Source organism: Cricetulus griseus, chromosome 8 (assembly GCF_003668045.3).
Source record: "Cricetulus griseus strain 17A/GY chromosome 8, alternate assembly CriGri-PICRH-1.0, whole genome shotgun sequence".
Classification (NCBI taxonomy): Eukaryota; Metazoa; Chordata; class Mammalia; order Rodentia; family Cricetidae; genus Cricetulus; species Cricetulus griseus.
Window position 1 is genome coordinate 85,732,058 of NC_048601.1, and position 26,574 is coordinate 85,758,631.

Sequence of the window (26,574 nt, forward strand, 5' to 3'; positions counted from 1 at the left end):
AATTCATAGTCTGGCCAGAGAAAGAGCCTGCAAAACTACAAGTTGGCAACGACATAAACACAGAGTCCAGTTTGGAGACTCAAACAATCAATCAATTAAGGCAGTAGCAGGGCTCGATGGACAGTTATGACAAAGACTTTAGAAGTATTTGTCTGCATGTTCCATGACTCCAGAGCAAAGTGTTCTCATCAGAGCTACTAAGGCTTTCCTGGATAGTGCTTATGACAATGTCTAATGACAAGTCATACACTCTCATAAGAAAGGAGAAGAGGAACTAGAACCTGGGGAAAATGGCCATCTGCATACCACCATGGTCTGTTCTTGGTACAAAAATTTAAGAGGTAATGGAGGCTTCTCAAAACATGAGACTATCAAGAAACAACCATGAGCAAGATATTGACAGATCCAGAAATCATGCCAGGAGGAATGGTGGAAGAGCAGAAGAGAGAAACTAGAAGGGTCTTGGTCATCATCAAATTGGGAGGAGGGTTTAGTGACAGCTCTCTTCCAGAAGGCAGAGTAAGTACCAAGGAGAGGTGCACACGTGGCAAGATCTTCACCTGCTGCAAACAGAGTAAAGTCAGAGGAGAAGAGAGTACTCAGCAGTGGTTGGTACTCAGTGCCTATTCTTACTGCTTATGTGATATGGAGTCTGCATCAAAAAGTAGTTAATGGAAGGGCATTACTGTGAGCAGTTTATTCAACATTCTGCAACAGAGGAAATGTTTTCATTAACATCTGCATGAGAAAATAGGTGCGAGGTGGAACTTCTGTCCTCTGAGAAGCTGAGGCCAGATTACCTGAGACTGAACAATAAACAAAGAAATAAAGTAACCCACATCCCAGTGAGAGTCCTGTGCCTTTAGGAGATAGACTTGGGTAAATCGCTAAATTCTGGAACTTCTCCTTGGAAGTATGTCTTGGAGCAGGACTTTCTTCTGCAGCCCCTAACAGTTGCATCCAGATTCTGCTTCCCATATGACACATTTTCAGCTTTGCTAGTACATTGTGTTCAGAGTTTGGGATAGAGCAATGAGACCTCATAAAATGTATTTATTTATTATTTTAATAAGATTTATTATAAAGACCCTGGAAATAAGTAAAAGCATCACACATCAATATTAACTAGACCCAAAGTCTACACAACTGCATGCTATCTGTCATCTACAGAATCTAGACAACGGTGTATGTTTGTGTGAAAACAAAGCTCCTCGGGATGAAAAAGACAATCTGTGCCTTTCCCTTCCAATATTTCTAATTACAATGACCAGTGCAGGCAACACTCGCAGTGTTCACTGCCTCTTCTCAGTTCACAGAGGAGTAAATTGCACACCACCTAGCCTTGGGTAAGCTTGGCCTCCTCCACCTACTGTCCAATACAGCCTATCTGCCTCTGACTCCATTAGCTCAACCACTAGCAAGAATGCAGAGCTTCAGTCACATGTCTAGCCTTTGCCTAGGTGCATCTGTGCATTGCAGCATGATATCTGCAGATAGCAAGGACCCTGCCACGTCAGCCCGGCAAGAACCCAGCATGGCACCCTGATATATGATTCCCTCATGATAACTGACCAGTGTCCTCAGACTTCACCTTTTCCCTTCACCTTCTCCAGTAACATCTGGTCCACTACTGTCTCGGAACAGTCCTTGAAGTAGGTTTAACCAGAATTCCCTCCATCCAGATTCTTCCTGGTAGTGGTTTCTACCTGTGGACCCCATCCTCTTGCTTGGTATGCTTCTCACTTGCTCTCTGACACAGTGCATGGCAGAGTTTCTATGTCCCCACACTTGCTGTAAGAGTCCTGAGTAAAACCACCCTTAGCACGATTTAATAAGTGCTCCTAATCTGTTAGGCTTCCCATGAAGAACTGACTAATTCTTACATTCAAAGCCCTTACAGACATTAGTCATTTTTGGTGTTGTTTTTGAGAGAACAGTTAGATCAACCTAGCATAAGGCAGCGTTTGCTTGCTCCTTATCTGAGCTTCAGGTCTTTTATAAGATGAAGGGCTGGTTAAAGGGTACCCAAACTCTCAGCCCCTCACGCTGTTACCAGCTCTTTCCTGTAGCAAACTGAACACAACAAAGTGAGAAGTGTAATTTTGTAGAAAGCAAAGCCATATACAGGATATCAAAGCTAATCTCCATCACAAGGAAACCTCTCTCTTCTGACTTTGGCAAACCCATCTTTGGAAGGAAGAGGCCTTCTGGCGGTGTGGATGTCGTGGGTCCTGGAGCTGCTCAGCTCCTGGCTGCAGCAGTGTCCCCAGCCCCAGCAGCTGCTGGCATGGCCAGCTCGGTTCGGACAATCCTGGGTTCAGACTGACCTCTAGGGGCCGCGCAGCAACTGGCAGCCAGGGCTCCGGCGCACACAAAAGGAGCCTTGGAGGCTTGCAGCCAGAGCCTGCCAGAGGATCCCTGGTGCAGGGCTCTCAGATGCAGACACCACAAAGCCAAAACATTAACATTTTGCTTGCTATTTATTCAGCTTCTTTGTCTTTAATTCCCCGTCGCCAAGTAGCCTCCAAATGTGTCTCTTTTGGTATCAAAGTGATCACCTCGGATTAAAGCATTCCTTCTGGAAAGATACCTTAATTAAAATGTGTGCGGTGGGGAGAGGGGGGGGGTGGGCAGCAGCAGCTTTCTAACTGCTCTATGAGAAAGAGAAAAAACAACAACAAAAATTAAAGAGTTCAAGAAAAGAAGAAATGGCCTTTTCACAGCGAGACAGAAATTAGTTTTAAGCTTTTGGTGTTTCTGGTGGGTCTCTACATTGAAGGCAGTGACTGCAAATTAACATTTGCTGAGCACCTACTATGTGCTGAGCACTATCCTCAGTGCATCCATTCATGCTCCATGTCTTATTATGACGACAGTGGGGGGGGCAGAGATGGTGACCCTCAAAGCCTCAGCCTGCAGGTAGCTAAGTAAGGATGAAACCCAAGAGCACAGTTTTTCCTTTAACTGTTGTGTCTAAATACCCACCCCCAGAATTCTGAAGACATTTCCAATTCAAACTGGAATTCTCAGCATCTTCACCCATTAACAGCAAGCCACTATTAGCACATAGGTAGTCTAGCACCTGGTGCACAAGGGAAAGGCAAGGGAGACTCCCAGAGGGAGAAAGGAAGCAGGGTTTCCTATAAGGTAAGGTCACTTCCATGGGTAAGCTTTCAACACTGGGGAACTATCACTGGCAAAAGACTTAATCGTTGCTTTGGATGAGAGCCATCCCCTCTGCCTCTGAGTTCTCATTTAAGTGATGGGAAGAGTGACAAGCCTTCACAGTAGTCAGGTCTCCAGGAAGTTAGGTTAATGCCACATGTCACAGGCTTAGTGAGTACCTGGCCCAGGTTAGGCTCTGAATAGAAGTAGCCAAATGATCAGTACAGCTTTACTGTGGTTTGTTATGGAAACCTGGATCTACAAACTTGTGGTGATGGAGAAAGATGGTTATGAAGTAGATTTCCACATGGAAAGATGTGTGTTAGAATTCTCCAAAGAAACAAAACCAAGAGGATGGATGTGTAGTGAGAGGTAATAAGAGATTGACTAAAGAAATTAGATTACATGGTTATAGAAGCTGAAAAATACCAAGGCAAGCTGGAGACCTGGGGAATGCTGTAACAGATGACCTAAGAAGTTAGAGGATCCACTAATGCAAGCTTTTTGGTCCAAAACTTAGAGACCCTGGAATTCTAAGGCCTCCTGGCAGAAGAGGAGTGCCATTACTACAAAAGAAACTTTGCTCTTCTTCTGGTGATGTTCAACCACTTCAGATGAGGGTGGGTCTTCCTTGCTCAGATCACTCACTCAGATGCTGCACCAGAAATCATGCTGTAACCACTAAGTGGGAACCACCTAATTCAGTGATTGACACCTATATTAATCATCTTAGTGGGGAAAGGAGGACTCATACCTACAAGGCTCTGATACAGGCAAAATTTGATTCACAAAACACCTAGTATAATGATAATTCTTTCCACCTTATGTGTGCTTCTCTTCCTGGAATCACATGGTGACTCCTGTCTTTACTACAATTCCCAGAATCCTCCTTGACTCCTAGCCCCACCTATCCTGCTTCCCTATTCACCAACAGTACTTTATTTATCAATCAATAAGACAAACATATACACAGAAGGACCTCCCCTATCAACCTAACAGTAGAGCAGACCAAAGAGAGAAGTGTGCATCCTTGGTGGAAGAGGCAACTCACACCTCTGTACACCCAAACTGCTTCATGGGCTTAGGCAGGTTTCTTAATATCACCAATGAAGGATGCTCACCAAGTATTTGTAACTTGGCTCTGATGGAGATTATAGACCTATTAGTTTAGGGGGCATACAGAGTGGAAAAGAACATGTTAAACCACACAAGCAGGAATGCAATAAACAAAATTAAGGACATGAAAAAGTTGAAGGATCCATAGTCTTCTTCTCACTGCTTCCTAAAGCATCCATTGAGTCCTGACCCTCATGATCTAACTGTCTCTAGAAATGCCCTAACAGACATAGCCAGACCTGTGACAGCATTATCTCCTAGTTACTTGCCAATATAGTATATAGTATAGTATATAGTATATAGTATATAATATATAGTATATAGACTTGCCAAGATGACAGTCAAAATAAAATCTCACACCCTATGTTTTAATATTGATCAATAATTAATTATACTTTACAGAAGAACAAAGTGATGATTATAGAAAGTATGTAATATTTGTGAGTACACAAACAGACAAAGCAAGATCTTGAGCCTCCAAGATCCAAACCCAGAGAACTGAAAACAGACCACGATCAAAGCACTGCCAGCAGGCTGTGTAGGGTCCATCTGAGAACTGGCTGGGTCTTAACCAGAGCTGATCTTCATGGAAGATTCTTCAGTCTGGCCTGTGGCATGATCTGGAAAGGAAACCAGAAGTCAGGAAACTAAAAAACACCATAGACATCTGCATGAAGGATAGTGAAAGCCTACACAAAGGGAGACAAAACAAACCAAACTGATAGCAAAATGAAGAGACCAGGAATGTGGAAGAATCAGTAGTGGATTGGGGGAGGAGGGAAAGGAAGCCAGCCAAGCAGCCCTGAACTTGAGAGGATGCTAGACACTGGAACCAGGCAGGATGTAAATCCTGCTGTGTTTGATGCAACTATATTTCTGTTTGCATTACTTGCTACAGGGAACCATGGAGTTGGTCTGGCCTACCTGCCTTGAGAGGCATGCATCATAGGTTTTTCAGGTTAGAGGTCATGACTCCTGGGGCACTATGTGCCTTCCAGTTCCTGAGAAATGGAGACACCCTCCCGCCAGGCAATGAAACATTCAGGACACTTTGTGTTTTTCTATATGTTCCCTCTGAAGTCCAGGATGCATGGAATCTTGACAGGACAACTGGTCTTAGACATTAATCTTGTGTAGCTTGTATAGCCTGCAAACGTCATTGTATCCTGGCAACTACAATTACATAGGACCTGGCAATTGCCATTATATTCTGTTTTTGATAAGGGTATAAAAAGTTTCATTGCTCTCCTTAAAATTTGTCTCAGCCTCAGTCTTGCTGCAGCCCCTCCAACCCCAGCCTAGTTTAATTTCTCACTGGCCTTGGCCTGGTAAGTGTGGGCACTTACAGGAATAGTTAAATTTCTCTTTACAAAATGATGCCGCCATGATCTGGACATGTACCCTAGAAGTTCATGTCAGAAACATTTTTAAATTAATTTTTGTTAGTATACAAAGAAACAGATTTCACCATGGTATTTTCAGATACATATGTGTATATATGTCACTATACATTACTCTTACTCGCCCTCTACACTGCCCTTTCCTCCCTAAATAGTTCTCTTTTCAGTTTGAATGATAATTGCATTCCAGTCTGTCATAAACCTCTTCCTCTCTCTCATGATCCCTTTTTCACCATCCATTACATATATGTAGGTGTATATATTGTAATCCTTCTATCATATGTCAAGGCTAGGTTATACGAGAGCTCTATTTTTAATTTTTGAGGAGCTTCCATAATGACTTGGACAGTGACTACATAGTTCACACTCTCACGGGTAGTATTTAAGGATTCTTTCTCCAGTGTGTTCTTGATGCCAGTCATTATGACTGGAGTGAGATAGAATCTCAAAGTAGTTCTATTACATGTAACTTATGTCTAAGGATGATGCTTGCTTTTTTTCAAATATCTACTAGCTGTCTGTATTTCTTCCTTTTCATTAGGCCACTTATTGATTAGATGGTTTGGGCTTGGGATATTTAATATTCAAAGTTCTTTGTAAATTCTGACTACCAGTTCCTTGTGAGATACATAAGTGGCAGATTTTCTCTCATTGTGCAGGCTCTCTTCACATGCTGCTTTCCTTTGCTGTGTAGGAGCTTTTTATTTTCATAGTTTCATTTGTCAGGTCTCAGAGTTATGTCCTATGGTGTTTTTGGGTTTTTGTTTGCTTGTTTGTTTCAAGTCCTTTTTACAAAGTCCTTACCTATGGGTATATCTCAAAATGTGTGTCTGTGGTTTTTTCTAGAAGTTTCAGAGTTTTGGGTCTTACATTAAGATCTTTTATACACTTTTGAATTGACTTGTGCAGGGTGCACAGTATTAATTTCATTCTTTTATATTTGGCTATCCAGTTTTCCCAGCATAATTTGTTGAGAGTGCTATCACTATTGCAATGTATGTCTTTGTTATGTACCATCAACTGTACCCAATCCATGTGGTAATGATATTTAGAGATTACTGGAATTGAGTGAAGTCATGAGAATAGAGAGCCCATAACAACATTGGGGACCTTATAATGAACAGGAATATCCAAGCCAGCATCTTTTCTCTTTCTTGCCATTGGACTCCCTCTGCCGTGGTATAACACAACATAAAAGCTCTTACCATTAATGCCAGTGTCCAGCTCTTGAAGTTCCCAGTCTCAGAGCCATGAACCTCACAAATACCTCTTCTTGTGGTACCCAATTTGTGATGTTACAACAATGAAAAATTAACCAAGACACCTATGAAATTGTAGAAAGCTTGTTTTTATCAATGGATAAAATACAAGTTGTAGTATGCTTTTGTGTCTCACTTTCAGGAGAACCATTGGATTCTAGTCTGTGAGGCAGGGCTACCAGGAGGGTTAGGCCTAGTGGAAGATCTGAACAAAACAGCCTGACTACCTGGAGTCTGTCTGTTGAAAGAGAGTTGAACCCTTTTGTTTAGGAAAGAAAAGTTAAACAAATAAACAAAACTATGGATCTAGATGCCCCTATGTTTGAGGTTATGAAGATGGAAGAGAGTTTCTTCTTCTAAAAAGACCAGAATGAAGCCGCTGGAGTGAATGGTCCAAACTAGACAGCTAGATGATAGCTGAGGTAGTATAGAAGGCAGAGTTTCTGTTGCCGTTTGTACAAACCTTACCCTATCTAGCCATAGGGGCTTCACGATCCTACAACATGGTACCCCAAGACAATGGGAAAATTTTCAATAATTCCTCCAGTGAGTAGTCCATTAATTTTTTCAATTAAGAATCAAGAGCCACCTTAGCCATATGCTGCTACCTCACATGACAAGATGATAATACAACATAATGAGATAATCTTGAAAGTGTTTTATTAGTCTAGTTTAAGGACCTGTTGAGAAATTACCTAGTGTAACTTACTAGGTCCTATAGAATCAAATGAGCTTAAGCTCTGTAGAGTTTCTGTGCTCAGGATAAGCAAGAAGGCTGCCTCTAACATCTTGGTCCTGCATCTTGGATAAGTACCTGGGATGGATAGTACTACCTTCTAGTATCAAGCCTTCCAAAGCTACTCAAAATAAATGGTCACTCTTTTAAGAAGGAGATATTCAAGCAATGCAGGAAAGTTTACTTAAAGGAGACAGATGATCTGTGTTCTCAGCAGAATGTGTACGTCATCAAACACAGGCTGATAGTAATGATAAACACGTACCAGCTGCCTGTCAATCACAGCTACATTAGAACAGGCTGGATAGTGAGTCTTTCAGGTCAAAATAGAAAAGAAACACATAGCAGGATCTAACAGCAGTACTCCACCAGTCCCATCAGCAGATGCCAGGGTAACCCTTGTCACCTTGACTGCTCTGGACAGTTTAATCCCAGAGACCAAAGGAAGACTTGCCTTGTGACGACCCTATCTATGGGTATATGGGCAGCACCAGACTTAGATTATATGTGAAATAAGAGAATTTAGTCATAGATAGAATGACAGTTGGTCCATATCTATTGCGGATGGCTGACCTCATTCATTTATCCACTTTCTGGCCCAAGGTCTAGGCTAATAGTGTATAATGAAGATGACTTGGGTCCTTACCCCTTGTGGCTGAGTAACCCAATAAGGGATACAAATAGTCAAATGCTCATTTACAGTGTAGAATGTACAACAGTGGCATAGGAAAAAACTACAAGAAGGACTTAGAGAAGAAAACCCAGATAATTCCATTTACAGAGGTAGAAGGGGAGAGAGTCAATCAGATAGGTTTCACATGAGATTACATCACCAGACTGGTAGAAACATCAGTCCCCAAAATTGAATCAATATGTGCAAATTACATGAAGACTGAAACAGAATGGATGGAATTTTTGACCCCTCACTATAGCATCACTAATACGTATATCAGATGAGTGACAATATTTTTTGTTGTCCCTTCCAGATCCATGACATATTTATTCTGTCAGTGATTACATTTGCATGATCATGTCCAGTGACAGACAATAAAAGATGGAAGGAAAAGCAAAACCTTTTTAAACTTTTGTACAAGGAATCAAGTTTGAACATTCAGAGATGAAAAAGCTGCAATTAAGCATCTTCCTCCTCTTTAAGTCTTTAAGCACACTGGAACCCAAGAACTATCTGTAGTCACTCATCTTGGATCATCATGGTGTTGCTAGAACAATGCAGTAACCATTGGTAATGGGAGTTTTCTAATTTCTCACACTAATCTGCAGTCACCTTGGACAGCCACCTTGCCTGATTCCATCACACTATTCTACAGAAAGGGCTCATTACCTGCTGATGCTCTCTTGCAGTGGAGGGAGTTATGCTCTTTGCAGGATTCTATTTTTATTTTTAAATGCTCAGTTGGGAATGCTAAACTTTGTTTTGCTAAGTCATTTGTAACCGACACTGAACAAATAGCATATGATCTGAAGTCTATAAATTTGTCTCCCGGCTTCAAAGACTTCCATTCCCAAGAGCTGGAACTCTGGCACCTCACCCAGCCACATGGTTGAAATAATGGTGAGCTGAGGGCAAAACTTTCCATAGGAACCTTTAATACTAAAATAGACTCACAGTCACAATTGGGACAGCCCCACTCCTTCCTTGTCTACCTGCATTTCTGCTGCCCTCACCAGGAATTTTAGTTCTCACAGTGACCTCATCAGAGTAGAGCCTAAAGACAGAAGCAGAAAACTGATGGAGACCCTCCCTAAAACACAAAGTCCAAGCAGGTTCTTTCATGGGATTCCTGCATAGCATGTATTGACCATTCACTATGGGTCAAGTATCATGAATGCCACAGCAAACATACCAGAGTCCTAGGCCTTAAAGGAGCAGCCATCCTGCATGGAAGACAGCGAACAGACACCAGGACTAGCAGGTGTGAGAAGTGCAAAGCCAGTTGTGGTTAGGATATGGTTTGAGCGTCCTCTAAGGGCATATGTCAAAAGTTAATCCACTGTGAGAGTAGGAACTTGGTCTACCTATAATGCATAGCAATAGGGACATTGGAAATGAGCAGGATTCTGCAACATCATTGATGAGCCCACAAGTGAATCCGGTGGCTTTGTAAAAACAAGAGATCAGAAAGACACAGACATATGTGCACTTCTTGTCACTTGACATCTGGCCTGCATCAGAATACCCACCAGGCCTCGCCTTTTCATCATGCAGAATCTTCCTGAAAGAGCCATTTGTGACTGTGTTCTCTCCATGCTCCACTGTGGGCCCATTCCTCTATTACCATTTCACTGAGGCCTGAAGAAAAAGAAGAGATAACTTGACTTCATTTGTTTTAACTTTCTCATTTTAAAATTTATATAGAAATAATAGAAACATGGTGCTATTAATGCCACCATCGTTTATTTTAAGTCTCCTCTCCACCGCTGCCAGGCCTATAATCCCAGATATCTCTGTGGCTAAGGCAGAAGGATCACATGAACTCCTACAAGAGTCACAAAATGAGCCTACACTCAATCTAGGTAACTAACTGAGATCTTGTCTCAAAAATTTGAAAAGAAAAAAATTTTTAAAAGTGGGCTATGAAATAGCTCAGTGGTTGAGTGCTTGTAATGCATATGAAAGCCCTAGAATCAATTTTCAATAAGGTAATTTTGAATGAAATAAAATAAATATCACATGCAACAAGCTTTCTTTTGGGTCACCAACCAGATCCCAATTCATGACACAGAAACTCAATATTAGTGATGAATGCCTGACCTTATCTTTGTTTGTTCCACTAGCTCTTATAATTTATTTTAACCTGCTTCTCTTCATCTATGTTTTACCTTTTTTCACTCTGTATGTCCTACTCTGTGTCTGGTTTGCTGGTAGCTGGCTGGCTGGCTGGCCCAGGGCATCGTCCTTTCTTTCTCCTTCATTTTTTTCTCTTCTCTCAAGCCTAGATTCCTCCTCCTCCTTATTCTCTGGGGGCATCTCTGGGATGAGCTAGAAACCTAAAGCAATGGAAACTCCCAGGAATCTGAGGGTGACCCTAGCTAAGACTCCTAGAAATAGGGAATAGGGAGCCTTAACTGACCATCTCTTATAACCAGGAATGAATTCCAGTGGAGGAATTGAGACAAAACCCCAGCCACAGACCTTTCAACCTATAATTTGTCTTGCCCACAAGATGTGCTGGGGTAAAGATGACACAGAAATTGTGGTAGTGATCAATGATTGGCCCAGCTTGAGACCCATACCATGAGTACGAGCTTACCCCTGAGAGCCAGGACCCAAAGGCAGGATACCCTAGAAACATAGTAAAGAACCAAATACAACTGGAAAAAACAGTCAATGAAATGATCCCTAGTAACATTCTGTTATACCCATAGATTGGTCCCTAGTGCAACTATCATTAGTGAGGCTTCACCCAGCAACTGATGAAAACAGATGCAGAGACCCACAGCAAAACATTAGGCTGAGTTTGGGAACCCTGAAGAGAAAGAGGTTAAGGGCACCACAATAATATCCACCCACAAAACCAACTAATCTGGAATCATAGGGGCTCACAGAGACTGAACTGACAACCAGGGAGCCACATGAGTCTGACCTAGGCCCTCTGAATATGTGTTACAGTTGGGGGGCTTGGTCTTCCTGTTGGTGTCCTAACAGTGGGAGCAAAGACTGACTCTGTTGCCTCCTAAAAGACCTACTCCTCCTATTGGATTGCCTCATCCATCCTTAATAGAAAAGGAGGCACCATGGCTGACTGATAACCATGGGAAGCCCAAACATTTCTGAAAAGAAACAGAAGAGGAGTGGATGGTGGGGGAGAAGGGAGGGGTGAACTTTGGTTGGAATATAAAAACCAAATACTTGCATCAAGAAATTTGTAGGCAAATGAATAGAACTAGAAAAAAATCACCCTGAAAGACAAGCATGATATATGCTCACTTATAAGTGGATACTATCTGTAAAGTATAATCATGCTACAATTCACAGACAGAAAGGCTAAGTAATAAGAAGGGCTGGGAGAAGACACATGGATTTCCCTGAGAAGGGGAAATAGAATAGATTTGAGAATGGACTGCAAAAAGAGAGGGTCAGGAACAGAAGGGATCAAGTGTGGGTGATGGAATAAGAGAGTAATAACTGGGAGAGACAACTGGAATTGGGGTGGTCTTTAAAGGCAAAGTAGAAACCTATTGCAATGGAGACTCCCTGGAATCTATGAGGGTGGCCCTAGAGAAGACTCCATGTACTGTGGGATATTAAGCCTGAACCCACCATCTTCTGTAACAACAACCTAGCCATAAGACCTTTGACCTACAAGGATAGAACCAATCACAGTACATATATATATATATATATATATATATATATATATATATATATACAACAATGGAATGATTCCTAATGTTATTCTGCTGTACTCATACACTGGAGGCTGAAATAATCATCAACAGAGAGGCTTCATTCAACAAATGATAGGAGCAGATACAGAGACCAACAGCCAAACATTACTGGGGAGCTCAGGAAATCCCTCAAGAGAGGGGAGGAAGGAATGTACAATCCAGAGGAGTCAAGGACTACACAAGGGCATGGCCCACAGAATCAACTAACCCAGGCTCATAGGGGCTCACAGAGACTGAAGAGACATCGGGCAGCCTGCACGGGTCTGATCTAGGTCCTCTGCATATATGTTATGGTTGTATAGCTTGGTGTTCTTATGGGATTCCTAACAATGGGTATGGGGGCTGTCTCTGACTCTTGCCTGCTTTTGGAACCCTTTTCCTCCTATTGGGTTGCCTTGTCCAGCTTTGATATGAGGGTATATGCATAGTCTTATAGTAACTTGTTATGCTATGTTTGGTTGATATCCTTGAAATTTCTGCTCTTTTCTGAAGGGAAACAGAAGAGGAGTGGATCTGGGAGAGAAAGAGGGGAACTGGGAGGAGAGGAGAGAGGGAAAAATGTAGTCAGGATGTAATATATGAAAAAAAGAGTAAATTTCTAAAAACATAAGTGAGATAGCTAGATAGTATGGTCGTTCTATGTTCACTGTTTCGAAGATACCACACAGTATTCCACACTGCTCTATTAAGCTTATGAACCTTCTCCTCTAAGTACTCACTAACAACTTTTATAATAACCACTGTGATGTAAGGTTGGGTTCTCATTGTGTTCTTAATTTTCTTGATGACTAAATAAAAATTTTTTCATAAAGTTAATGGATATTTGTGTTTCTTCTGTGTTATTTAGATTTTCACATCCTTTGACCAATTTGGTTTCTTACATTTTGGGGGTTTGTTGTTTATTTGTTTTTATTGCTTATTTTTAGTTCTTTGCAGAGTATAATTCTCTATGAGATTAATAGAGGGCAAATACTGCTTCATACTGTGGGATGGCTCTTTATTATATCTGCTTTTCTGGGCAGAACCTTAGGTTTAATTCTATTGTCAATTCTTGTTAGTTTCATCTACTTTTGAAGACTTATCCAGGAAATCTACCTGTGCAAATATTCTGACATGTCTCCCAAATACACATGACTATAATTGTACTTCTCCTTGGCATGTTATAGTCAAGGGTACAGAAAACATATTCAACAAAATCATAGAAGAAAAGGTTCCCAACCTAAAGAAGAACATGCCTATGGAAGTACAAGAAATTTTCAGAACAACAAATAAACTGGACCAAAGTTCCCTGACCACATAATATTCAAAACACCAAAATTACAGGATAAAGAAAAAATATTAAGAGCAGCAAAGGAAAAAGGTCAAGTAACATATAAAGGCAAACATATTAGAATTACACATGACTTCTCAATGGAAACTCTGAAAGCCAGAGGCCCGGCATAGATATTCTACCAATACTAAGAGACCATGAATGTCAGCCCAGACTACTGTACTCAGAAAAGCTTTCAATTACGCTAGATGGAGAAAACAAGATAATCCATGACAAAACCAGATTTAAACAATACATATCCACTAATCCAGCCCTACAGAAACTACTGGAAGGAAAACTCCAACACAAAGAAGTTAACTACACTCACAAAAACATAGGCAATAGATAATCCCACTTTGCCAAACATCAAAAGAAAAAAGCAGGGGGGATACACACACAATACCAACAACAACAAATCCACAACAAACAAGAATTAACAGCCAATGGTCATTAATATCCCTCAATATCAATGGTTAACTCTCCTATAAAAAGACACAGGCTCACAGAATGGATACAAAGACAGAATCCATCCTTCTGCTGCATACAAGAAACACACCTCAATTTCAAAGATAGACATTACCTCAGAGTAAAGGGTTGGGAAAAGATTTTCCAATCAAATGGACCCAAGAAACAAGCTGGTGCAGCAATCCTAATATCTAAAAAATTAGACATCAAACTAAAATCAATTAAAAGAGATGAAGAAGGGCATTTCATATTAATCACAGGAAAAGTGCAACAGGAAGAAGTCTCAATTCTAAACATCTACTCCCCAAATACAAAGGCACCCACATTCATAAAAGAAACATTACTAAAACTTAAATCACACCTATAATGGGAGACTTCAGCTCCCAACTCTCACCACTAGACAGGACCACCAGATGGAAACTTAACAAAGAAACAAAGGAACTAACAGTAGTTATGACCCAATTGGATTTAACAGACATTTATAGAACATTCCATCCAAACTCAGTGCCACATGGAACCTTCTCTAAAATCAACCACATATTTGTCAATATAGCAAGCCTCAACAGACACAAAAAATAGGAATAACCCCCTGTATCTTATCAGACCATCATGCTTTAAAGTTAGAATTCAACAATACAAATTGCAGAAACCCTAAAATGCATTGAAATTGAACAACACGCAATTGCACCATTCCTGGGTCAAGGAAGAAATAAAAATAAATTAAAGACTTCCTAGAATTCAATGAGAATGAAGACACAACATACCAAAACTTACAGGACACTTTGAAAGCACTGCTAAGAGGAAAGTACATAGCACTAAATGTCCACATGAAGAAACTGGAGAATAGTTGCACTACAGAATTAACAGCACAACTGAAAGCTCTAGAACAAAAAGAAGAAAACACACCCCTGAGGAGGACTCTAGGAAATAATCAAATTGAGGGCTGAAATCAATGAAGTAGAAACAAAGAAAACAATACAAAGAATCAATATAACAAAGAGTTGGTTCTTCAAGAAAACCAACAAGATAGACAAAACTTTATCCAGACTAACCAAAAGGCAGATAGAGAACATGCAAATTAACAAAATCAGAGATGAAAGGGGGACATAACAATGGACACTGAGGAAATCCACAGAATCTTTAGGTCATACTTTTAAAAACTGTACTCCACAAAATTCAAAATTTTAAAGGATATGGACAATTTTCCAGATAGATATCACTTACCAAAATTAAATCAAGAACATATAAGTAATTTAAATAGACCCCTAATGAAACAGAAATAGTCATCAAAGTCTCCCAAACAAAAAAAAAAAGCCCAGGGCCAGATGGTTTCAGTGCAGAATTCTACAAGAAATTCAAACAACAGCTGATACCAATACTACTCAAAGTGTTCCACACAATAGAAGCAGAAATTGCCAAACTCTTTTTACAAGGCTTCAATTACCTTGGTACCCATGCTACACAAAGACACAGCTAAGAAAGAGAAATACAGACCAATATCCCACATGAACATTGATGCAAAAAAACCAAAAACGTACTGGCAAATAGAATCCAAGAACATATCAGAAAAATCATCCACCATGATCAAGTAGGCTTCATCCCAGGAACGCAGGGAAGGTTCAACATATGATAATCCATCAATGTAATCCACCATATAAACAAACTGAAAAAGAAAAACCACATGATCATCTCTCTAGATGTTGAAAAAGCCTTTGACAAAATCCATCACCCCTTCATGATAAAGGTCCTAGAGAGATCAAGGATAACATGAAACATAATAAAAGCAATATACAGCAAAACAACAGCCAACATCAAACTAAATGGAAAGAAACTCAAAGTGATTCCTCTAAAATCAGGAACAAGACAAGGCTGTCCACTCTCTCCATATCTCTTCAATATTGTCCTTGAAGTTCTAGCTAGAGCAAAAAAGACAACAAAGGGAGATCAAGGGGATACAAATTGGACAGGAAAAAGTCTAACTTTCACTATTTGCAGATAATATGATAGTTTACATAAGTGACCCGGAAAAATTCTACCAGGGAACTCCTACAGCTGATAAACGCCTTCAGCAAAGTGGCAGGATACAAGATTAACTTGAAAAAAATGAGTAGTATATATTATATACAGACAATAAATGGGCTAAGAAAGAAATCAGAGAAACATCACCCTTAACAATTGCCACAAACAACATAAAATATCTTGGTGTAACACTAACCAAACAAGTGAAAGACCTGTATAACAAGAACTGTGGATCTTCAAAGAAAGAAATTAAAGAAGATACCAGAAATGGAAGGATCTCCCATGCTCTTGGATAGGTAGGATCAACATAGTAAAAATGGCAATCTTGCCAAAAGCAATCTACAGATTAAATACAATCCCAATCAAAATACTGGCACAATTGTTCACAGACCTTGAAAGAACAATACTCAACTTTATATGGAAAAACAAAAAACCCAGGATAGCCAAAACAACCCTGTACAATAAAGGAACTTCTGGAGGCATCACCATCACTTCAAGCTCTATTACAGAGCTATAGTCCTGAAAACAGCTTGGTATTGGCACAAAAATAGACAGGTAGACCAATGGAATTGAACTGAAAACCCTGATATTAACCCATACACCTACAAACACCTGGTTTTTGACAAAGAATCTAAAACTATGCAATGGAAAAAAAGAAAGTATCTTTAACAAATGGTGCTAGCATAACAGGATGCTGGAATGTAGAAGACTACAGATAGATCCATTTAATTGCCATGCACAAAATTTAAATCCAAATGGATCAAAGACATCAACATAAATCCAGCACACTGAACTAAGGAAGAGAAAGTGGGAGGTACCCTTGAACTAATTGGTACAGGAGAGTGCTTCCTGAACATAAAACCAGTAGCACAGACACTGAGATCCAATAAATGGGACCTCCTGAAACTGAGAAGCTTCTGTGAGGAAAAGGACACAGTCAACAAGACAAAATGGCAGCCCAAGAATGGAAAAAGATATTCACCAATTCCACATCTGAAAGAGGGCTGATCTCCAAAATTTACAAAGAACTCCAAAACACCAAATACTCCAATAAAAAGTGGGGTTCAGAACTAAATAGAGACTTCTCAATAGAGGAATCTAAAATGGCTGAAAGACACTTGGGAAAGTGCTCAACATCCTTAGCCATCAGGGAAATGCAAATCAAACAACTCTGAGATACTATCTTACTCCTGTCAGAATGGCTAAAATCAAAACCACCAATGAGAGTTTATGCTGGAGAGGATGTGGAGAAAGGGGAACACTCCTCCACTGCTGGTGGGAGTGCCAACTCCCACAGCCACTTTGGAAATCTGTATAGTGGTTCCTCAGGAAAATGGAAATCAGTCTACCACAAGATCCAGCCATTCCACTCTTAGGCATATACCCAAAAGATGCACATTCATACAACAAGGACAACTGTTCAACTATGTTCATAGCAGCATTATTTGTAATAGTCAGAACCTGGAAGCAACCTAGATGCCCCTCAACTAAAGAATGGATAGAGAAAATGTGGTACATTTATACAATGGAGTACTACTCAGTGGAAAAAAAAAACAATGGAATCTTGAAATTGGCAGGCAAATGGATGGTACTAGAAGAAACCATCCTGAGCGAGGTAACCCAGTCACAAAAAGATAAATATGGTATATACTCACTCATATATGGATTTTAGACATAGAGCTAAGGATTACCAGCCTACAATCCACATCACCAGAAAAGCTAGAAAACAATGAGGACCCTAAGAGAGACATACATGGTCTCCTGGGAAAGGGGAAAGGGACAGGATCTCCTGGGCAAATTGGGAGCATGGGGGGAGAGGAGAAGGAGCTAGAAGAAAGAGAAGGGGAGAACGTGGCTGCTCTTGGCCACTAAGTCCGAGTATTGATTGGGTGAAAGCCTGGAGATTTGAATGAACCACAAGACTCCTGGTCCGTTTCTGAGAGAATGTCTCTCACCTTTATTGTGGAGCAGCCTTATATACAAACTTCCAAAATCCCCAGGTCAAAGGGTTCACAACAGGATATTGATCCCAGTGGGGTGAGGTCAGGAAAACAGGAGGTACCTGTGGTTATGCAGGAAAAAAACTCTTAGAGACTCCATGGGGACTGGGTTCCAACATCTCCCCCTTCTTTATATATAACAAAACAGTTATCAAGGAAGAACTATAAGAATTCAACCATTCTATCTTAGTGCGTTACTATAACTATCTGTCTTCAACTCCATCAAAGACCATAGAAGTATAATATATAAACTCTAGAACTGACAGAGACACCTTGCTTCCTAGACAGTCATCTAAAGTTTCTTGGTAACCTTGGGGCATCCATCTTTAGCCTACAGGCCACAATGTGTCTGGCAGACTTCTCAGTAAAGCAGGAAATTCTAAACTGTCCACCTGCATTGGCAGTTTGTCTGTCATCTTTTTTCTGTGTCCTGTAGAATGTCTGGCAGACTCTTTCATGAAGCAGGAAATTCTAAACTGTTCTGCATTGGCAGTTTGTACTCCTTCAAGAAGCAGGAACCCTTTAGGCACTTTCCTGTAGGTCCTGCATGTCCAGTTTATAAAGCAACAGTTAAACAGTTTAGGCAAGAGTAGCTTCTTGCCCAAATGGCTGGTCTTGCCATGTCAAAGTCAAACTCTATAACGAGTTTCTTGGATGCCCATCTTCCTCTCAGATATAATTGGTGTGCCAGGAGCAGTTGTGTGTCACTGTCAAGAAAAAATCCTAAACCATTTAAATGCCATATTTTCTGTAGGTCTTTGAAAGGTTTGAAGAATATCTATATATCTAGAAAACCTAACTAATTATCAACAAACGAAGATCCATTCCAATAAAAAGTATCAATAAATGAGGATCCATTCCAATAAAAAGTATCATTTCTATAACATATCCCTTTTTTTTTTCCTTTTAAAAAGTGATTGACTGTGACCACTACCATTTCTAACTGACCAAATTTAAAAGAAAACAAATATTCAGATCACCTGGGCCACTGCTTCAGTGGGTCCTGCCCCATGAAACCATACCAGTCTGGAAGGAAACCACAGCTCTTCACCTTCCATGGAAAAAAAAGCAGAAATTTCCCTCCCAAGTAACCTGTACTTTAACAACTGTTGCTCCTTCCCCAGCAATTAAACGATTTAAAGACAACACAATAGCATTCTTTTGTTAACAATCACACATTTACGATCACACTTCATACACACATGTGTGGTCACACCATACATACAGAACACACATTCATCTTTTGAACAAAAGTCACAAAGGAGAGGAGGTGTCAGTGTTAGACCCCCGAAAACTCAAGTATCCGGGGTCCCAGGCCACGTTCGCGGTCACCCCAATCACCAGGTGGATTCGAGAGCTTGCTGCAAACTACACAAGGCTTTATTGTAATTTAACGAGCTAACCCCATGTTAGCTCGGGTCTTTCACCCACCCACCATGGCGGATGGCTCGAAAAAGACGGCTCCTAGGGGCTCCCGAGAGATCTTATAGGACAGCGTAAGGGGAGTGTCTAGGGGTACGCACAGGCTCAGGATTGGTGTGCCTCCAGGCTTGGAGGGCTTGCCCTGTGTTGATTGGTCAACTGGTTGTTATGGCCCATAGGCCCTCCCAGGGTGGTTGCTATGCTCTCTACGTCATTGCTGTGCGCTTGTCTGTAAAGCACACCCAGGTCGTAAAGCATAGCGCCACCAGCTAACTTCCGATTGGTTCCTTGTCACGAGGCAGGCATCTGACTTTCTAGTGACTAACTTCTGATGGGTTCCTTGTCACCAGACAGGCATCTGACCTCTAAGTGACCAAGGCAGGTTTATGGCAAGCACGTGTTCAGCTGTTATGGCTGCCGAAAGGGAAGCTGGTCCCTTCATCAGCGATGGCCATCCTTACCATGGCTTGTGCCGCATCTTTGTCCATTTCTGTATGGTCTTTTGTAGGGCCTGGGTCTTTTCTTCATGTATTTGGACATATTCTCCTTTCTCATCTGATGTGACAGATGATGTGGATGAACTCTTTTTTGGAGCTGCGTTGTTAGTGACACTGGGTTCAGGGGATGAAGACATTGGGTTCTGCATGGAGACATAATTCTCCTCACTGTCTCTGGAGTCTGTATTGGAGATGGAACAGCAGTACTGAGAGGAGCTGGAGTTAAAGGTGTGGTTGACCTTGGAAAAAGACTTGGTGACAGGTGTCTTGAAAGGGAGCTCATTGATAACAGTGTTGTACAGTGTCTATTGCCCTGGGCAAGTTTTTGTGCTGCTGTATGACTCTCCTGTCCGGTGCTCTGAGAGAAGCTGGCATTCCTTGCATTTTATGCATTGGTGCAAGTGTTGATACTCCTGAGGGGCACTGGTGGACAAGGCAGGCTGTGTCTTGGCACAGGTAGCTGGCTAGAGTGTGAAAGGGCTGAATTCAGCGGAGACTATGACTGACTGAAGAACGGTTTCTCAGGACATCAGTGCTTTCTTTAGTCTGACTGAAGCCACAGATCTGGCAGATGCTCTGGACCCACCTATTCATGTCAGCCTCTGTCTCAGCCACCAGGTAGAAGGTATGCTCATTGGTAATGATATCAAACACAAAACTCTTTTGGAGCTCTTGTTTGTTGAAGGTCAGGGTTCTTCCAAGCATAGCGCCCTGACTTTTTCTCAGGAGGGAATTTCTCCAGCCAGCCTGTGCATGCCACATCGTTGCTGGCTGATTAGAGCCCGCAGCAGGCTAGAGTGGACAAAAGCATGGGCTGCTGGGTCAGCTGGCTACTGGTAGGTAGCTCTGGAGGAGAGATTCCTCAGTGGCGGATTTCCTGCATTTCTTTAATCCAAAGTTAAAATTAAATCTTACCAGTACCTTGTCTTTTTAAATTTTATCTGTGTGATTGACTGTGATCTCTATTCCAATCCAACTCTCTCAGGAGTTGAGGCACCCCTTTTCCAGTGCCTTTGCAGTACAACTCTCTTAGGAGTTGAGGCACCCCTTCCAGTAACTTTCCAATCCAACTCTCTCAGGAGTTGAGGCACCCCTTTTCCAGTGCTTTTACAATCCAACTCTCTCAGGAGTTGAGGTACCTATTTTCTAGTACCTTTTGCAATCCACCCTCACAAATCCTTACTTGCTTTCCAGCCTTCTGAGGGTCCCCTTTCTTTCCTGATCTCAGGGGAACCTCCATTTGTGGCTGCTCTTGGCCACTAAGTCCGAGTATTGATTGGGTGAAAGCCTGGAGATTTGGATGAACCACAAGACTCCTGGTCCGTTTCTGAGAGAATGTCTCTCACCTTTATTGTGGAGCAGCCTTATATACAAACTTCCAAAATCCCCAGGTCAAAGGGTTCACAACAGGATATTGATCCCAGGGGGCTGAGGTCAGGAAAACAGGAGGTACCTGTGGTTATGCTGGAAAAAAACTCTTAGAGACCCCATGGGGGCTGGGTTCCAACAGGAGAAGAGGAGGGGAGAGGAGGACATGAAGGAGCAGGAAGGTGGAGTAGGGGGAATAATAAGAGGAGAGCAAGATAAAAGATACCATAAAAGAGGGAGCCATTATAGGTTTAAAGAGAAATCTGGCACTAGGGAAATGCTCAGAGATCTACAAGGATGGCACCAACTAACAATCTAAGCAATGGTGGAGAGACTTCTTTAAATGCCCTTCCCCAATAATGAGATTAATGACTACTTTATATGTCATCCTAGAGCCTTCATCCAGTAGCTGATGGAAGCAGAAGCAGACACCCACAGCTAAACACTGAACTGAACCCCTGGAATCTAGTTGCAAAGAGGGAGGAGACTATTTGATGAGCAAATAGTCAAGACCAGGCTGGTGAAACTCACAGAAACAGCTGACCTGAACAAGGGGGAGCTCATGGACCCCAGAATGATGACTGGGAAACCAGCCTAGGACTGATCCAGACCCCATCAATGTGGATGTCAGTTAGGAGGCCTGGGTAGTCTATGGGTCCTCTAGTAGTAGATCAGTGTTTATCCCTAGCAAAGGAATGGACTTTGGGAACCCATTCCACATAGAGGGAGACTCTTTCAGCTTAGATACATGGGGGAAGGCCTAGGCCCTGCTCCAAATATGACAGACTTTGAATACTCCCCAATGGAAGGCCTCACCCTTCCTGGGGAGCAGAAAGGGGATGGGATAGGGAGTTAGTGGGGGGTGGGGGAGGAGGGCAGGGAGAAGATACTGGGATTGACATGTAAAACAAGCTTGTATCTAATTTAAATTAAAAAATAGAAAGAAAAAACAAGGCAGAGGGGCTATGTAACTGAATGGAATGTTGATAAAGTAAGAAATTCAAATAGCTAATAAACACTTAAAAAAAAAATCAATCTACCTCATAAAAGACAGCTACAGTGTAGTAGTCCTCATACCTGATGAGCAGGCTTCAAACCAAAACTAGCCAGAAGGATAAAGAAGGCCATTAGACATTCAACTAGGGGACAATTGAAACTCCAGTGTGCATTGTCATAGGGGTCACAGGACTCCACTGTGTCCAGGATTGCTAGTATGATTTGGGATCACTAGGTTAAGGGTGTCCCATGTTTCCACATTGTAAAACACTTTCCACCCTTGTAATGACTCATGGGTGAGAGACGAGACATGTACTCTCGCTTCCCTGCACCAGTTCCCTCAGAGGATTTAATACCCACTGATGGCCCTTCCTGAATCAATTATTAAGCGCCTGCCAAACTGGCTTTTAAGATTCTGTCCTCCTTTTTACATTCAAGCTTTGAATTCTTCTGTAAAAACAATTCACTTTTTCCTCTCTTCTTCCACTTAAAAAAAAAGTTGTTTTAATTTTTTTCCTCTGTACTTTTACTAGAATTATTACTGCGTTGGATTAGATGAACTATGAGTCATTGGTGTGACCGCTTTTGTTATCTGAGATGTCCAAGTCTTTACTGTGGAGGCTCCTGTGTCCTACTGTCTTTCTCTTGAGTTCTCTGCATATTTCCTCCACAGAGGATGAGTGACTCTCGTGTCTCCTGCTTCCCCTGCCTTGCAGCTGAAGGCAGTTTTGATTTGCTGTTGTTATATTTTTAACTCAAAATTTGTTTATATTTTTGAGAATTTAACACTGCACACAATGAAATGTGTGTATTAGGTGGACTTGGTAGGCTTTTGTTTTTAGAAAGAAAGACCAATTCAAGCATCTCTGAGACTGGAAGCCAAGGTTTGAGTGAGTAGGTGGTTTAATACGCTGCCGCCTGGTGTCATTTCTAAGGTAGATACTGGAAACACATTTGAAAACATGATGAGTGTCATGGGGATACACTTTTAACATCTTGCATTTGTTTCAAGTTGTTAATGATCCAAATGTATGTCTCCATTCCTAAATCATGCAAAAAGTATGAATTCTGCTTATTTTATGCTTGCAATTCTTATGATCCTGGATGATACACAGTGAAGATAGTGCATAATCTGAATAGGCTCCCATTCCCTCTTTAATTTATGTTCATGGGAATCAGCTTTTCTCTATACAGTGACCTCTGTTTAGAAGGGGATTTGCTGGTGATGGAAAATGGTAGCAGTCAAGACATTTAAATTTCATCACTTCCACTAAAATGGGCCCTGTACAGAAAACACTTGAGAGCTAAATCATTTACTTAATCACTTTCATTTGTGAGAAGAGAAATATTCATAAGGTCCTTATAGAGATGACTACATGAGAAATTATTGTTATTTTCTATGGCAATAAAAATCCACATCCAATATTACATTTGTGTTACCCTCTCTCTTTTGATTCAATTCACACAGTCAATCAAGTTTAAGGAAAGACCAGGCAGGTACTCAGCATATTAGTGTCTCAAGTAGACAGCTACAGAAGACAATATTTAGCAATAATTTAATGTGTGAATGCAATTTTTAAAATATCTTTATTGAATCTTTTGAAGTTTCATATCATGTACCCCAAATTCTGTTCACCTCCTGGTCCCCCATATTCCTTCCTAATCCCTGATGCATCCCCCCAAAAGAAAACAAAACAAAGTAAGCAAGCAAGCAAAACCAAGAACAAAAAAAAAGTAAAAACCCATTAAACCAAAACAGAACAACAACAAAACACAACCAAAACAGCAAAATCTCTGCTTCTCCTCTCCATCACTTCTTCATCATTCCTGGTGGCACTGGAGGCTTCAGTGTGTCATATAGTATTCCCCTTTGTCCCATCAGCATGACTGGCAACTGTACATTGCAATGAGTCATTGGTCTGGTTCAAGGCCTTTGGCTTTTGTTACACCAATTTCACTGGATCCTCACCAGAGCTCTTCTGGGGTATTCCGTGTCTTGGAGATCTTGCAGGTATTGTTCCACAGGACCAGTCCCTTTACCAGTTTCAGCAGGACCTACATGGGTTAGATGCTTGGGGGGGAGTCAACCCACGGCTTAGTTGTGGGCCTGGGTGTTAGCCAGGCAGGTCAGATCAAGCCATTAGGGCACCTGCTTCAGGTGTGGTGTTGGAATCAACTCAGCTACATACATGCCCTCAGTTTCATCCTCACCTGTGGTGAGGGGTGGGGGCCCTCTCTCCTGAGTGCAGGGGTGAGCTCTCTTGCTGTAGTGGGCAGTGAGAGGCAAGGCCAGCTTTCCCAGAGCAGTGAAGGACAGGACTAGCTCAGTGTAGCCCTCTGATTTCATCTTGCATGATTCCTAAGACATGCTGAAGTGCCACTAGCCACAGACATCAACACAGACCCCAGCTGCTGCTGGACCATGGATCCAGACATGGCCCTTGTCAGCAGCTTAGGCCCAGAAGACATCCTGGCTCTGTTTGGAAGGATTGGCCCCTCATGTGGGAATGGTTCCGGCAGCCATGTGGTTGCTGGACACCTCCAAGGCCTCAGGATGCAGCCCCAACCCTGGGCCTCAACTTGACCATTAGTGGCAATTCAAGACCTGGACTTCAGGTCAGACCCCAGCCATGGTAGGACCATGGGCCCTAATGTGGTCTTTAGCAGCAGCTGGGTCTGGATGTCACCACTGCCCCCAGTAGCAGTATGGCTCCAAGACACTAACTTGGCCCTTGATCTCCATGCTGACTCAAGTAAGCTGGGCAGCCTCCTGGGGCCAAGATCGAGTTCATGAGTCATGCTGCCACTGGGGCAGTACTGACCTAGGTGGCTTTTTCTGTCACCTGGGGCCACGGTGACATCCAGACCTAGGCTGCTGCTGAGAACCAAATCTGTGCCTGTGATCCTACAGCAGCTGATGTCCCATGGTGCCACCAAAGGCCACGTGAAGCCTGGGGTCTAGGCTACATCCTATGGCCTTGCTGGTGTCCAGGGGCCATGCTGCCATCAGAGCCATCCTGAACTGAACGCCTGGAGCTACCACTCAGAACAAGGATGTTAACCAGGATAAGCTTCTGCCTGAGGCCATGTCTGGATCTGGGGTCTGCCTTGAATTCTGTGGCACAGGTTACCACTAGGGCCCATACAGAGGCCCTGGATCTGGGCTAGACCTAAGGCTTGGGTGGAGTCAGGGAGGCCACACTACAGCAGGGGCCATACAGACATGGGTGGCCTGTGCTACCACCTCGGACTAGGGTGTCAATTGGGCCCAGGCTACTGCCGAGGGCCATGTCTGGGTCTGTGTCTCAGTAGCAGCTTGGTGGCTCTGGTTGCCACCAATGAAAAATCCCAGGGTCAGACCAGCTACCAGAGCCCGAGTTAGTCACCAGGGACAAGAAAGCATCCATATCTGAGTGGCTGAGCTGCTCCTCTGTGATATGGAGACCTCTGGGCACGAACTGCCCTGAGGCCATGTCAGGGTCTGTGACCCCACTGCAGCCAGGGTCTGTGCTGATGTCCAATGCTACTGCTACCATTGCAGGACAAAAATGAAATTGTATTAAGACAATAAGTTATGTATTAATTTTTATTTAATATGTATAAAAGTTTGCCTGCATATGTATCATGTACATGCCTAGTTCCCATGAAGGTCAGAAGGGAATTTTAGATCACCTATAACTGGAGTCAAACATGGTTGTGAGCTTCTGTGTGGGTGCTGGGAACAGCATCTGGGTCAAGCAAGTGTCTGTAATGGCGGGGCCATCTCCACAGTGCTCCAGGTTAGAAAATTTTGTTATTTATTCATCATCATTTTTTAAGAGATTTGTAAGGTGTCACTAATTTGTTTACTTGTTTATTTATTTATTTATTGTCTGATGATTTTCAGTATCTCTGTGTGGCCCAGGCTATATTTGAACACACTATATAGACCAGGCTAACCTCAAAGTAGTAGCAATTCTCCTACCTCATCCTCCCCAGTGTTAAGATTGCTTTCCTTTGCCACCATGGCCAGTTCAGTATTTCTGCTGTTAGAGCTGATTATATAAAGGCCAGGGAGTCAAGTAGGCTTCAGATGACTTCACACTAACCAGCCATGGAAAGAGGACTTGAAGTCCATCTGTGGGAACTCAAGCTCTCCTGTTTTCACTGCCAAACTTCTGTTGGGAGAACTTGAATGCACAGCAGGAGTGAACTGCTGCAGGAGACATTCTGCACCACTTGGGATGAGGTTCTTGCAGTCCTGCAAACTTTTATGTGTCACAAACATCGCCTTAAGGCCAAGTTATGCACCTACTACAAGAAAGGACAATACGTGCTCAAGCAAATAGCCATGAAAGGTGTCCTTCAGCTTGGCTTTCCAGAGGATAGGCCTGAGAGTCACTTCTAATATCCAACCATGACAAGCTCTGTAT